The 15,971-nt window shown below is 31.7% G+C and overlaps 1 pseudogene; it reads left to right on the top strand.

Moving 5' to 3' along the window:
* The first annotated feature begins 10,041 nt into the window (after positions 1-10,041).
* Positions 10,042-15,765, top strand: LOC128186850 (tyrosine-protein kinase Fer-like; annotated as a pseudogene).
* Positions 15,766-15,971: the final 206 nt, after the last annotated feature.

Below are 15,971 nucleotides of genomic sequence, written 5' to 3'. Positions count from 1 at the left end.
GAGATATCTGAGCAATTGTAATTTCAATTGGATGGTATATTAGATAATATTAATAGTTTTAAAAGTAGTAGGTATCTTTAATATATTAGTTCAGTTACTAGAGTTTAATGGACAAACATGTCTAAAAATTTAAATATATTTATATATTTGAATTTCAAATGGTATCAAATATTTTGGGACACCCTGTGAAATATTTTAACAATTTATGCGGATAACCTAATAAAATGTTAATAATAGGAAAACTAGAAGATATCTTAAATTTACATATGCAACTTCCTAAGTGAAATGGACAACATTTTCTAAAAACAAAAAGAGATATCTGTAATGAAATACACTAGTAGCTGACGGGATTATTAGAAATATCTGTCTGAAAAGTTGTATTTTAATAGCATGTGAATGAACTAAAAGAATGTAAAAAATAATAAAACAAGTAGATACTTTCAATGTAAAAGAAGCTACTTGCATTGATATTCACTGACATCTTTTACTGACTGTACTGAAAAACTTAGAGAGAAATTCTGATAAGTATTGATTTGATTTATTTTGCTCTTGCTGAGCTCAAAAAAGCTTATTTTACACTAAGAAATAAATTTCTCTTACATCTTACTACATATCTAAAATGTTTAAGGTCAAGATTAAGCAAATGAAAGGTGCCTACAGGTTTATGAAATTCAAGATATAAATTCTTTAAATGATTCTTTATAACAACATCTTTGTTTCATAGGTGTACCAGGGCTTAAAAGTTTGGTAAACACAATGAAATATCATGTTATAAACAACAATTTTTTAAGCAATATGAAGGATAAAAGTAACATTTTTTACTAAAAGAATATATTTAGATTGCTTACAGTCACTCCATGAACGGCATTAAACAAGCTCTTGACCTCATTTTTGGGAGTTGATTTTAATCAACTCTCCTATGCACTTACTCGGGCAAAGCGAAAGTGAAACAGTGTTTGGACCTAAGCACAAATCAATACCACTGACAACACTACGTTCTTGAAAATAATCGATAAATTCGAGGCAATGTATTCTGAAGCATTGTTTTTTCAAGAAAACTTATTTATTAATACCATGAAAATAGTAAGATTTTAAATTGTACAAACAGTTTAGATATTTTTTTAAGTCGTATGTATTCCTACGCTGTAAGAGTTCAATGAAGTCTCGTTCAACCAGACGCTTGGCTGTCTCCGTTAATATCCGACAAAACAGAGCCTCTCTTGCTTGTCGGAAATAAACGGAGGCAGCCGAGTGTTTGGTTGAACAAGACAAGAGTTCAATCTTGCCTGGATCCATACAATTTCTCAGAAATATTTCGATTACAGATACTTTTTGTCATGCAAAATCACACATTTGATTTTTAATAAATGATAATCGATAAAATCAACTCCCGTCAGTACTTCAGTACTTTGATTTAAAATGATAATTATAAAATCAATTATGACGCCATAATGGTTCCAGCACAAAATGACACTATGGAATCATTTACTAGATCTTGACCTTAAAATGAATTAATCTAAAAGTTCAAGAATAATAGCCAGTTACAAGTAACTAATTACTAGAAGCCAGCTATTAGTTCATCTCGTAGCCAGTTACTAGAAACTAGCTTTTCCCACTTCTAGTAGCCAGTGTTTAGTGGCCAGTTACTGGTAGCTAACTTTACCTATCTCGGCACAGCGTTGAAATATGGATGAACATCCCCCACCCACGGCCTCTTATGTGGTTCAGACGACTGAACCACCTAAGGGGCTTGAGGTCAACATATTTTGAGCTATTGACAATTGTTTTATTTTAAAAAAAAGTTATAATTAAAAATAATTTGTGTTAAATTATTTATTTTGTTGCAATGAGGGGAATGCCTATATTTGAATGTGAACCATGTGACATTGATAACTAATTTAAGACAAAATATATATGACACATACATTTATGAAGGATCAAAACGTTTATAACTAATATATTGTTTTAAGAGGGAAGTGTAAAATTTCTTAAAACGCATGCATGTAAATTATTCCTTAATTCAAATACGAGCAAACCCGAACATACCCAAGTTTTAGCAGGTGAAGAATATGTGTAATATACTTCCCAACAATGAAGCTTGTTTTTCCCAAGGATTATTCGTAGTTTGTATTAGTGTTATCTTATTTAAAACAGGCAAGATTAGACGTATCGTGAATGACAAATGTAATAAATTTACATGACATGAGCAGTTGGGTTTATTTTTACAGTTTTTTATCAATACTCATGAAAGGCATTGTTTCATAATAGCAAACAATACTAATTTGTTTGTTATAACAATAATAATTGTTGCGGTTTTTTGTGAAAAGCATTTTTTTTTCATACAAATCGCCATTTTTGTCAAATTGGGCTATCTTGTTTTTCAGCAAAGAACTTTATTTTACCGCACAGCTTTTACAGTTTTTATAATTTGATTGTTAAAATCTCATAATTGGAAATAAAGATATTATTGTTGACAAAGGTAGCGATCAATATAATTATTTGTACCCGTAGCGCAATGACGATTATTAAAATTTTGAAGGTTTGCTACTTATCAAAATATACATATTTAAATAAAAAAAAATTCTAAAAAAAAAAATCCATAGTACTTTTAAAAACAATATTTAAAACGTTAAGTATTTTTCAAATTTTGGTCATTGGCCTAAAACCTTCAATCCTTCAAAATTTTAATCATAGAAACTTATTATGCAACAAATCAACAAAAAATAGAGTTTTAACTCAAATATCTTTTCTATAGATTCAATAATACATAAATGGGTTTCAGAATTTAAAAACGTAAACAATTTGTTAAAACCTATTTGTATAGAACAATAAAAATAAAAATCAAGGATTATCATGTTAGAATTTTCAAAAACGGCTGTGCATAAAGATACGGTAAGACTTTTGACAAACCTGTTAAAAAACATTAAAGGGGATGAGCGGCCATCTTTTAGAATAAGAATGTTAGCATTTCTTGAACTGGCTTGCTCAAATTAAGTCTGTAGCTGCGCAGTAAGATATTGTCCTGTTCTTGTATGCATAATTTGCATACAAAACAACATGTCCAATCTCACATTCTTTTGGCAACATGTTTGGTCAGTTTCAGACAAAAACAAGACAGTTTAAAAAATGTTTTCATTCTTATCCCCAGATGTATAAGATGGCCGCACATCACCATTAAATTTGGTTTTACACATTGAACTGCTGCAAGCTTTTGAAATATGCGGGATGCATGATATCATATATGGGATATGCTGTAAAAATAAGCTTTAAAAAAACATACACCAGGATTGAGGAAGTGTAGTGATTAAACTCAAAATGTTCGATGGTTTTCGCATCATACTTAAGTAAAGACTAGTCATGGAGTAGTGTTCGGTTTGTCGTATACGTCATATACCATGAACTAGAATTTTGACCTACCATCCCATTTTGCTTTATCATACAGTTTTTTCGTTTTTCAAAAGTATAAGTTGTATTCCACGAATAAATAACATTTATTTTTATTAAACGATTTAGGTTTCTCTATTTCTTTGCCTTCTGGACTTTCCTCTGAGTCGACACTTTTGTGTTTTTAGTTACTGTGCATATAATATGTATAGTACAAAAGTGAGCTTAATGTTAATTTCCGAACACTTAAAGTGTTTACTGTAAAACGAAAAATATCAAAAAGTAATATAATGTAAAATCCATTCATCAAAATAGATCTCCAATTACTCGCCCATCATATTTCGGAGTTTTTTAAATTTGTATTTGATCAAAAATAAATAGTCAACTTTTACTCTTAAATGTTTTGCTTCTTGTGATAGTGGCTTATATAATTAATACTACATGTATTTCTTCAATTAAGCCTTGATCAATGCACTGTTGATCTTTAGTTTTCTAAGATATTGGAATGTTCTTTACAATCGATCCCCATTAGGAATGTCGGCTCACAAATTATTTTAAAAATTACTTACAAAATAAAATGAAATGCGTTTAATAATCGTTCATCTGTTCATTGTCTGAAAAAGTGAAAATCGCAATATCTGTATCCTACTCTTGCTGTTGACATCAAAGGAGTACAATATATGTGTATACAAAGAAAACAACAAAGTCAATTATTAATGAGAGTAAGAGAACTGTCATCAATAGGTGTTATCTTATGAATCGTTTAACGAAGATTGGTGATCAACAAATTAGAACTGACTCTAACTTTGACATATAATATTTTTATAAACTAACATTAAGTAAAGATAATCTTAAAATATTTTAGCTTTAAAATTTTAAAAAGGTCATATATCTTTATACAGCGGTCTTCTTGTTCTGGGGCCCGTTTCTCAAAAGGGCCTACGTCCAGGCGTAAGCTTAGTCCGGACTAAATCAGGGACTAAACCTCAAAACCAGACTAAGTTGCGTTTCACAAAAAGGCGGAAACTTAGTCGGGACTAAATTTGGGCTTAAATCTACGCCTGCTAATGGGTAGGCGTGAGTCCTTAGTCTGTGCACAAAAATGGCGAGTGTTTTGTTTCTAAGGCAAAATAAACATAGAGTATCAATTTTATTTTTTGGTTATTTTTCGTGTTATTAAGGAAAACACTCACATTTATTGAATATTTGTACATATATATAGGTATACGTATAACTTAAAAAATACATATATTGTTCGATATATTTCCAAATACAAAATTGATAAATAATGGGCTGACCTTATTAAACGTAATTTCATTACTTCTCGTTAATAAAATTTACCTAAAGTATGAAGAATAATGAAAGATGGGTATACCCGATAACTGATATAAACACACTAATTAAAAAGTTGTTATAATTCTAAATTAAACATGTATTCCCCAACAAGATAGATGTATATAAGTACGAATAGATTATTGGTTTTTAAATCAATACTCAGTAAGCATAGACTAGAATTTAATGTTTCTAATCACTAATCAAATTTGAATCTATGAAACAAACTGATTTCATAATATTGAAAATACTCCTTTGAATAGGATAATATAAAAACGTTTACAGTTGTAGTTTGTCCTTGTGTATGGTTCTTTGTGTTTGTTCTTTACGCATATTACTTACATCTTAACAACAGGTATACATTCTCATTTTCATTATTTTACTCATAGTATCTTTACAAAACCGTATGAAAGCTGCATGTATTTTGAATGTTTATGAACTCGCATTTACATATAATCAGTTTTTGTTTTGTTAAAATATTACTTTAAAAAATACTTTAGAAGCGTGCAGACTGTGCATCAATTTTAGATCTATTGATAAGCGTTTGTCAAGGTTCTTGAATATTCTAAAATTTCACATGCGCATCTCCTTGAATTTTTGGAAAACAAATTCATGAATCTTATTAATTCTAGGATGAAGTGATCAATTGCGTTCATATTTAACACCGATCGTAATTTTTTTAAAATAGGTATGGTTTACATATACTGTCAATGATCTTCGTGCATATGCATATGTGTTGTTTATTTGTACTCATTTAACTTAATTGATCTTTAATTACTTGAATTCATGATAGTTTTGTTTCATCATATTTAAGATGTATGTATATCAAGGGATGTTTTTTTTTTATTTCGAAGTTGTCGACTTGCAATACAAAAGCGTTGTTTTAGCAGATTTACAACAGTGTGCATTATTTACCAATTTGACTAGCTTGCATTTGTCATACTTAATAGATAACCAATTATTGTATACACCCCACCCCAATAACCTAAAGCAGAAAGGGAAAAAAGGAAAACTCAAATGCACTTGTTCAAACCGCAAAGATGCAAAATGTCTTATCGGGGGGGGGGGGGGGGATACATTTTCCATTAAACTTTTAAAAACCTTTTATTCATAAAACTTTCTTTTATATTTTAATCAAGATACTGTATACAGGGTTATTTTCGTCCCGTGTAATTTTCGCCCTTCTACACTTGCAAATAGTTTCGCTATGTCGCGAATTCGCCCAGTCACAGTTGTTACTTAAGTTATTTAATATTACAGGGATTGAAAATGAACAAATCTTAAATTCGCCCGCTGAAAACGAGGGTGAAATGATTGAAAATTAAACGGGGGCGAATTATTCCCTGTATATAGTATATATAACTTTAACACCCCCCCCCCCCGAAAAAACCCAAAACAAAGCAATCAATCTCAATCGATTAAACCAAAAACGGAAAAGGGAGTTGGGGAGATCCCGGCCTCAAATGTTGATAATTCCTGTCTTGTTAATTGTTGAAAATATCTTTCAAAACTATTATCATTTGAATTGCACAAAATCAAGACTCGTTTCTATGTCATTGTCTACATTCTTTCAATATCGGAACAGAAAATGAAACGTTTCTTCCTTCTGTAGACATGGACAAGGCTCATGTAATGTTATTTATACAGTAGATATTTTCGATTTCAGTTGGTTGCTGTTAAACTCATGGTCATTTTATTTTCTATAAATACTATAGTGAATTGATAAAAAAGAATTAAGCTTTATCCCAGTATTTGAAAGTGTTTAAATATCTATATGAAGCATACTTATCATTCTGCAGACGTATGCGGGCATATCTACTGTACTCTGTCCCTGTATTCTATAAATATTTGAAGTTTACACGAACATTGAAGTTAATTGCTACGTATTGTTTCGTTCAATTAATATGTACGATTTTGCCTCAATATCATCTACAATGCATTTAATTTTCATATATTTGGTTTTTCTGAAACCTCTTATATAATATGCCGCTTTCATATCAACTGTTTTTCTCTAAAATTTCATTATGTTAAGAAGTGTATAAGCATTTGTTCTACTTTCATTAATATAAAATGTTATGAACAACTTGAACTATGCACATTCAGTGGTAAAGTATAACATGCGTACTTTCAAGTACATGTACTATGAGTTGGAAAATTGATCCACCACATAGAATCATAGCCTCAAAGCAAAACAAAATACGATATGCGCATGCATAGTACTCAGCGGAGATGTCTAAGTTATTCGAACATCTAAACACTAACTTACGCCTCTTTCAGAAACGCAACTTAGACCCGACTAAATATTGGCGCAACTTTGTTAGTCGGACTAACTTAGGTCCAAATGTACGCCTTTTTGAGAAACGGGCCCCTGGAGATTAAACCACTCTAAAAATGGCCACAACAATCGAACCCTCTTAAAAATAATACTAAGTGTACTGCTTGTGTACGGTCACACATCATCAAAGGAAGTTGGTGCTGAGATTATTTGATGTAAATATGAGTGAAACACTTCAAAAACTTACACGCAGCTATTAGCTTTGTCATGAGAGTTAGGGAACTACTCGATTTGCGAGATATTTTACGTTGTAACTATATATATAAATAATATATAAACAATGTTTTAAGGTTAACAAATCTCACTCTACACAGGGAATTCTACATTAAGGGGGTTATTGTAAGTGTAAGGTTTGTTTTTAAACATGTTGTTTTAACTTGTGTTTATTATATGTAATGTAAGTTCATAATTAACGATATAATTCGATGAAAATGTTCTTAACGTTTAATAATAGCATAGCTGTTAGTTTTCTATGCAAAACAAAACATAATGAAAAGATTTGTATTCTCTTTGATGAAAAAAAATTATTGAAACATATATTTATAAAATAAAATTTATTGATTCGGAAAACCTAAATAAATGCGTTTCGTATTCGGGTCTTTTTTTGTAAGCAATAGTTTTAATTTGAATGAAAATCGCCTTAAAACAAAGTTTCAAAGGGGAAAATTGTGAATAAATTGCACAGTCATGCTTTTGTCTTTTGAAAATATTTTTGAAGTGAGATAATGATAAAATGTATACCTGATATATCTCAATCACCCCAAAGAAATATATACATACAGAAACGCTATATCTGTGTTTCAGCTTTTTTGTTAGATAAGCCGTACCTAAATTCCGGAATATATATGTATGCGTAGTTACATGTTTCACAAAATAATTAAACGGGCATGGTCACGATTTTGATCAAAAATTATTTTTCCTATTTGAATGTTTACAATGCTTCAGTAAGACATCTTTAATAGGCAACCAACATGTGAGTGTCATTCGCTAAAGCCCCTTTCACAATTGGCGCACGAGCAGAAGCGACTGAATATTCGTGCGACCGAAAAAATTAGATATGAATTGTAAACTGTTTCCGAAATAATCGCATTGGAAAAAAGTATTCGTACGATCTAAGCGAGCGTTGTGCGACGTAAGCGCATTAAATCTTGCGATATATCTTGCGTCTATATGCGACTGTTTTACAATGAAAGCGACTGTTGAAAGATAATGCGATAGAATCGTGCGAAAGACCAGATGATCGGACGATTGAACGTGCGCCAATGCGATTGGACGTGCGATCATGCGTTCCATGGTACGAATGCTCGTGCGAGTCAGAGGGGGTATATATACCGCCCATTTCCGACGCTCTTCAGTAGACATACCTGAAAGCGAGAAAACATGCCGCCCAAGAAGAAACAGAAATGTAGCAGCATTTATTATTACACCTCAATATGATTATTCTATTATATTTGATTGACCTAGAAAGTCACGTGGCAGGGTGATTTCATAGGAATGAAAAAGCTTATATCAGCATATGGTGTAGACAAGTATGATTAAATAAAAATATTTAATCATTATGATTCTTTATATATCACAAAACCAACTTAACTATGTATGATTCGAAATTATGAAAGAAAAGTGAGACAATAACAGAGGAAATCAAACAATCAAACAATTTTTAGAAATCAACGTATTTTGTATAATCATATGTTGTACGTTTATTGCATTAAAGTTCAGGGAATATGAAGATTTATTCCCCCAGAAAAACAAATTTCCCTCGGGCGATGCCCTGGGGAAATATAAGTTTTATGAGAGAAATAAAGCTTCATATTTCCCTTACCATCATGCAATAAATGTATATTGTTGAATTGTGGTCTGAAACAGAGATGCTTATACATGGTATATATACAAATGGCAAAGCAAGGCATATTACACTGATAAGTCGTGCAATGATAGTAAAACGTTGCAAGATAACATGAGACATGTTGAGCAACAGTCTCATGGTCGCACAATACGCGCATTAATAACTGCGATTCATCTTACGACCTTTAAAAATCGTGCATCACTCTTGCGAGTATACAAAACGTTGTAAAACGTTCGTACTAATGTTCGTGCGTTGCACTGATAATTTGGATCGCGTTCGGTCGCGTCTGAATAGTGTGCATTTCCACTATTCAGAGGAGACTTGATGCGACCAGTAAAACGTATGCAACGAATGCGAGAGCTCGTGCAACGTAAGCGAGGGCTCGTGCAACGTATGCGAGAGCTCGGGCGAAGCTAAAAAATTTCGATCGCAAAGTGGTGTAAAGTGGTCGTGCGCCAATTGTGAGAGGGGCTTAAGTCATAAGCAAGTTACAGAGCTTACAATTCTTTGCTATGTAAACAAAGCTTTTGTTTACATTTTGAACGTTGAAGTAAAAACTCCAGTTTTAGACCTAAAATAAATGTAGTAAACGTTAGAATCTGTCTATCTATGCTTAAAACGAATAAAAAGATGGAAAAAATCAGTTGAAAAAGAACTTTAGCCGGTAAATTGAACTATTGTAAACAAAAACAGGGCACGAGCTTTGCTAACATGACAAAAAATTGGGAGCCCTGTATCGTGCTTTAAACTGTACAAATGACTCTCAAATTTCATTTGGTCATTGGAAAGGCATTCTAAAAGCATTGTAAATAATAAAAGCAGAATAATAGAATTTGACAAAATTCGTGAACATGCCCCTTTAAAGCCTGAAAGCAAACAAAAAAAACACCAAAAAGCCATTCTATTGCTTTTTTATGTGGGACAGAAAAAAATTACGTAACTAATTTAGTTCGTTATAACACTTGTACTCTAAATCACTTTGCTTAAGTGTACTTTATCTCCCACCGCATTGGATTGAACGCTCAGCTAAAAAAGAAATCCATATTTATTTTAACACCTTTCAATAGTGCTGATAAAAACAAACACTTGCTTCTGACACCTTTAACTAATGTTAACAGAAACATACATTTGTTTGTAGATTATGAAAAATGACGACATCTATCACATTTGCACAAGATATAGTTCGTTGTAATCTATGTGAAAATCCTGGTGACCACATCTGTCGACTTTGTCAGTTAACGTTATGTCTGGAATGCACACCAAAACATTTATCCGATAAAGGGACCACACATGAAATTGTAGGCTTGACTTCGCAGACATCAACCGACATTGTGACAAGCGTTGAATGTGTGAAACATGGCAAATCAGTTTGTGAGATTTACTGCAATGAATGCCTCATTCCCATTTGTGCCAAATGTGTCATTGATAAACATAAACAACATACTCTCATATCATTAGACGACTTTCTAGAAAGGAAAAAAGGAGACATTTTGAACGACATCCAAGAAATAGAAAGCACGGTTTTGCCGGAATTTCAAAAAGAGAAAGTGGAGGAATACGAAGAGGACTTTGACAAAACGATGAAAAACATTTGCGTTCAAGAGGATTTAATTTGCCAAGCTGTAAAGAACGCTGGCAATGACTTAAGAGCCAAAGCATCAAAACACAAGGCAGGCAATTTAGAAAAGGCAAATCAAAATGCTAATATGGAGAAAGAGATGTCCATGCTCATTCAAAATGCCCGAGCATTACTCAAGAAAAAACGATCCAAAAGAAATCTTAACTTTTGAAGGATTAAAATGCAAGGTTTACCAATGTCCTGTGGTTTTAAAAAAGAAAGCATTGTCTTTACGACATGCAGCAATCGACGAAAAAGTTTTATCATCCTTGTTTGGCACACTTCTCGACACAGAAGAGAAGGTGAGTTAAAATGAATAATTCCTACGGCTTAAATCTATAGTTTAGTAAATAAACACACCCACACACACCCACACACACACACACACACACACACACACACACACACACACACACACACACACACACACACACACACACACACACACACACACACACACACACACACACATATATATATATATATATATATATATATATATATATATATATATATATATATATATATATATAAAGCCTTGGTACCGCAAAAAATATTTAAATAGATAAAACAGAATGCAACAGTACAAATTAAATAAATTGTTTACTGTAAGCGCTTTCAGCCATGTCGGCTCTTCAGACAAAATACTGTATGACTGTCTCAAGAGCCGTCATGGTCACGTCATATATATATATATATATATATATATATATATATATATATATATATATATTTATATATTTATTATTTATTTCAACAGTTAATTTTAGTTTATTCAGATGTTAGCTAAGGGAAAAAAATATATACATATATATTTATTTCTTTCCCTAAGCTAACATTTAAATAAACAAAAATAAACTGTCGTTACATAGTATTATTCTACAATCTGCTGATGCATTCACGATAAGGTGTTCACCAATTTTATATCCTTTTTGTATAGAGTGTATTACGTAGAGGAGAGAACCTTAACCTACAAACCTGGTTTCATGGGTTTATTACAAGAGAAGAAGCAAATCAACTTCTGAAGAAAAATGGAGATTTCCTCGTCCGTGAAAAAATAAAAGACACAAAGAAAGACTGTTTTGTTCTTTCAACGTTTCAAAATGACTGTCCAAATCACATAAAGGTTTTCGATTTGCCTAAAATAGTAGTAAGTAACATTTAACTACTCTCTAAATGATCAATTTATTTTTTATATTTGTTCAGTTCGTGTTAATTAATCATGTTCAAAATACTAATTATATAAGGTTATCGGATTCTCAGCCTAATTTTTTTTTTCTTAAAAATTATATTTCTCCTTCAAGTTTTATAATCAAAACAAATTAAAAAAAAAATGTTTATGGTATCGATGCATTTTACGAAGTTTTTGCAATTTGGCCACGATGAATGTAATGAAATAGATTACGTATACAAATTGAAATAAAAAAAAAAAAAAAGGTTGTACCGGTGCAACGGTGACTCGAACCCCTGTACCTCTTCAAAATAGGTCTCCGTGTAGCCACTAAGCCAATCAGTTCGTTAAATGTCTTGGCAAATTATTATCACTTCAAGACTAACTAAATCTGTATATTAAAAAAAGCAGATTTATGTTACAGATAAAGAAATTCCGGATAATTTAAAGTTATCAGACATCGGAGGTCGTTAAGCCAGGGGCAGTTTATGATATAATATGAATATGTTCTTTATCATTTCTATTACTATAATGACACCAATTTGAGCTGAAAATATTTTTCAGATCAGTATGGACCATGAACCCACTTTGGTTGAGTTAATTGAGCATCTACAGTGCACAGAAGAACAGATCTTTTCTAATGGCACTCGCATAAAATTAAGATTCCCCATAGATAGAAGTCATTATCAACTTGACTACGATAAAATTGCACTGGGCCAAAAGATTGGGACTGTTAGTGCTTAAACATTTATTCAAAGAGATGGTAGAAAAAGAAATATACAATATTATTTATCAAAACATTAATAAAAACATGGTTATCAAATAACGTGGCATCAATTCATTAACTTGATTTAAAAATCAAGTAGTTGTCACTTACTTTTGATGTATAATTAAGATACTAGAAAAATAACAATTAAATATCAATGTAAAATAATAAATTTGAATATTTTAAAAAAGGCTATTGATATTGTAGAATAATAATGGCCTAGATTTACACAAAGGAAAATTTGGAGATCAAGCGTCTATAGTTATACATGGCAAGGAGAGAGAAAACCAAATATTCATAAACGTCGAGCTTCTGCGCCATCTGGTCCATCCAAATATAGTACGGCTGATGGGGTATTCAGCTCTACAGAAGCCAGTACTGCTGCTGTTACATTATATGCCTGGTAACATCTGATGCATAACAATTATAACGTTGCGCATGCTGTAAGACTTGTTTTCTAGGAAAAATGATCTTAACATTTTATAGCTATTCATCATCATCATCATATTGCTATCAAGGAATGTAAATTGATATGATATACTATTAATAGTTCAGCTAATCATAATGGTATCTTTCTGATGATTTATATAAATGTATTATAGATTATGTATACAGAATTCATTTTCGATCTCAAACACAAGTCAGACTGTATATATAACGATGTTCTATAAACTTCCAAGACTCGCTGCTGCATTATCTGAGAGAGAAGGGTGAATCAATATCAACAAAACAAAAAATACGCATGTGTCTTCATGTGGCAAACGGAATGGCTTATTTACATCAGGAAAAATACATTCATAGGTATAATCTGTCCGTCCAAAATTATTGTTTTCGTCACGTTGAGAAAATTTTTAAAATTTCACTGGGGAAACATGCGCAGTATTTAAAACTTTTTATTAAATATACATGATTAAGATCCATCGATTAGTTGTGTTTTTCATTTTAGGGATTTAGCAGCAAGAAACTGTTTGGTAACTGATGAAGGTTTTGTCAAAATCTGTGGATTCTCGATGACAGAAAGGGGAGAGGTTTATTCTTACGATTGGTCGGAAACATTACCGATCAAGTGGACAGCCCCAGAAGCTTTCATTTCAGGTACATGTAAAACATATAGGAATAGGAAACATTGATAGATCAAAAAATAAAAAATAAGGCAGTTACATTCTTAAATTATAAAAAAGAAAACTGGATAAAAACTGGATAAATACAATATTAGCAAAAGAAGAGTTCCTATGTCGGTCTCAGTTAGTTGATTAAATCAATCTATAGTATTTTAAACTATAATACTTTTGGGTTACGATCTGCCGATCAAACTTCTGGAGATTTTTTATTATAATGTCTAAAAAGAATGATTGCGTCTTTTCAGAAGTAGACAACATTATGCAGGAGTTTTGAAAGCCTGTTCCTTGTTCTCAAAAAAGCGCTACTAAATTTTACATGTACTTAGATGGAAAAGGTTATGATTAAAAAGAAATTTAAGAATTTGAAAATTCACGTTCGTAACAATATGTGCTTGCTATATTTTTGAAACTTAAAAAAAACCTCTCACATTTTAGGGAATTTTATATTGTTGAGTGATGTCTGGAGTTTTGGAATCCTCATGTGGGAGATATTTTCGTCAGGAACTGTACCTTATCTAGGGTTGAGTAGCAATGAGACTCGAGAAAAAGTTACAGAAGGTAGACAGTGTTACTCATTGTTAAAAGACATCCTAATCAAATCACAAAGGGGTTTTTTCCCTTTGTTTATATACCTATGATTTAGATCTTTGCATTGTCTGATCTAGGATATAAAGCGTTCTATTTACATTTTCCATTGCCTTTGTTTATGTTGACACTACTAATCGATGTAACTATATTACAATGAATTTTACCGGTGAACTTTTTAACATTTGATCGTATAAATGCTAAAAATAATATTAATATGAGTAATAGAGAATCATTCTTTGAATATTATGAGGTGATCAAACGGTCCGGAGTGATCAAATCTACCCCAAAACTCTTCGGTCTTTATCAGTTCTTTTGGGTTCTATTTCCCAAACCTTATTCAATCACCTCATGATACGTAAAGAATGATAACTTATTTCGGAGATCCGTGTTGCACTGCTTGGATTTGTATTTCGCTTTATGGATTTTTTAGATGGTTGACAATTTATTATTATTATACATTCAAGTTAAATACTGTAATCTGATTGGTTTAGACGCAGTTGGCTATCCGTTCTATTATCCTTAGCGTTAGCAACACACTTGGCAACGGGTAACACAACGAATTGTTACATGCGCGTAAATTATGCGCGAACGGTTTGTGGTAGAATTCACTTCATTTCTATATAGAAGCAGTAAAACTCTCTTTAAAATTAAGACATTCAGTATAGTAAAACAAATAGTGCCTGTTTGGGAGGGTAACTGTTGAAATTGACACCCCTCGAAAACCATTGTCAAACTCCGCTTCGCGTCGGTTGACAATGGTTTTCTCGGGGGTCAATTTCGACAGTTACCATCCCAAACAGGCACTATTTATATATTATCATTTTTCATTTACAGGCTACAGAATGGAAGCACCGAAAAATACACCAAAGGCTTGTTACAATATAATGATGAATTGTTGGGAAGAACGGCCTGCATATCGGAGCCACTTTGAAGATCTCGTAATAAAACTGCGGCAATTACTTTAAAAGCCGTCAGTATCGTCCAACATTTCCTTATTTTGGTTGCTGAAATCAACTCACTTTAGAGATATTATTAATTGGCGACATGTATATCTTGTCTTTACATCCTTCTTCAGGTGAATGTTCATAAGTTAGAGATAACTTATGTATATTCACCTGAAGAAGGATGTAAATCCAGAAAGCGCTAGTGAATAGAAACTTTGGAACTGTTCATTTTCTTTTTTGATAATATATATATATATATATATATATATATATATATATATATATATATATATATATATATATATATATATATATATATATATATATATATATATATATATTCGATCGTGTTGAACGTTTTAAATCACATAAGAAATTGAGTTGGATCTATGAGGAAGTAATATGCTCACGAGTATGAAGTTTATGTATGTGTTGTACAGAGTACCTTGGGTGTTGAGCCAAAAAATCAACGAAAATAATGACCGGATAATATGTCATAAAATAAAGCGGCTAAAAGTTGTAAAGTATATTTATTTTTAATTCAAAACTCCATTTTGATATGTTTGTGGTTGCATTTTGTATTTTGATATTCATGCGTGATCCATTTATTAATTGAAATGAAATTATTCTAATGATTGTTAAATATATTGTGCAAATCATTTTTTGTATCTTTCTTATGGACTTCCCCGTGCAACATTGTTTTGGATAGCTTCAACAAGAGACACCTAATATTTTAAACAAAAATCTGAGAAAATGTAATAAACTGAAACCCAATATTTTTCAGTTAAATACGGGTGTTACGCCCTGCACGCGTGAGACAGGATTTTTTACATTCGTGAAAATATCAACAAGAGGCCAATAGGTCT

This window comes from Crassostrea angulata, chromosome 6 (genome assembly GCF_025612915.1).
Source record: "Crassostrea angulata isolate pt1a10 chromosome 6, ASM2561291v2, whole genome shotgun sequence".
NCBI lineage: Eukaryota > Metazoa > Mollusca > Bivalvia > Ostreida > Ostreidae > Magallana > Magallana angulata.
The sequence above is the reverse complement of the archived record's forward strand: the minus strand, read 5'-3'. Positions and strand labels throughout refer to the sequence as shown.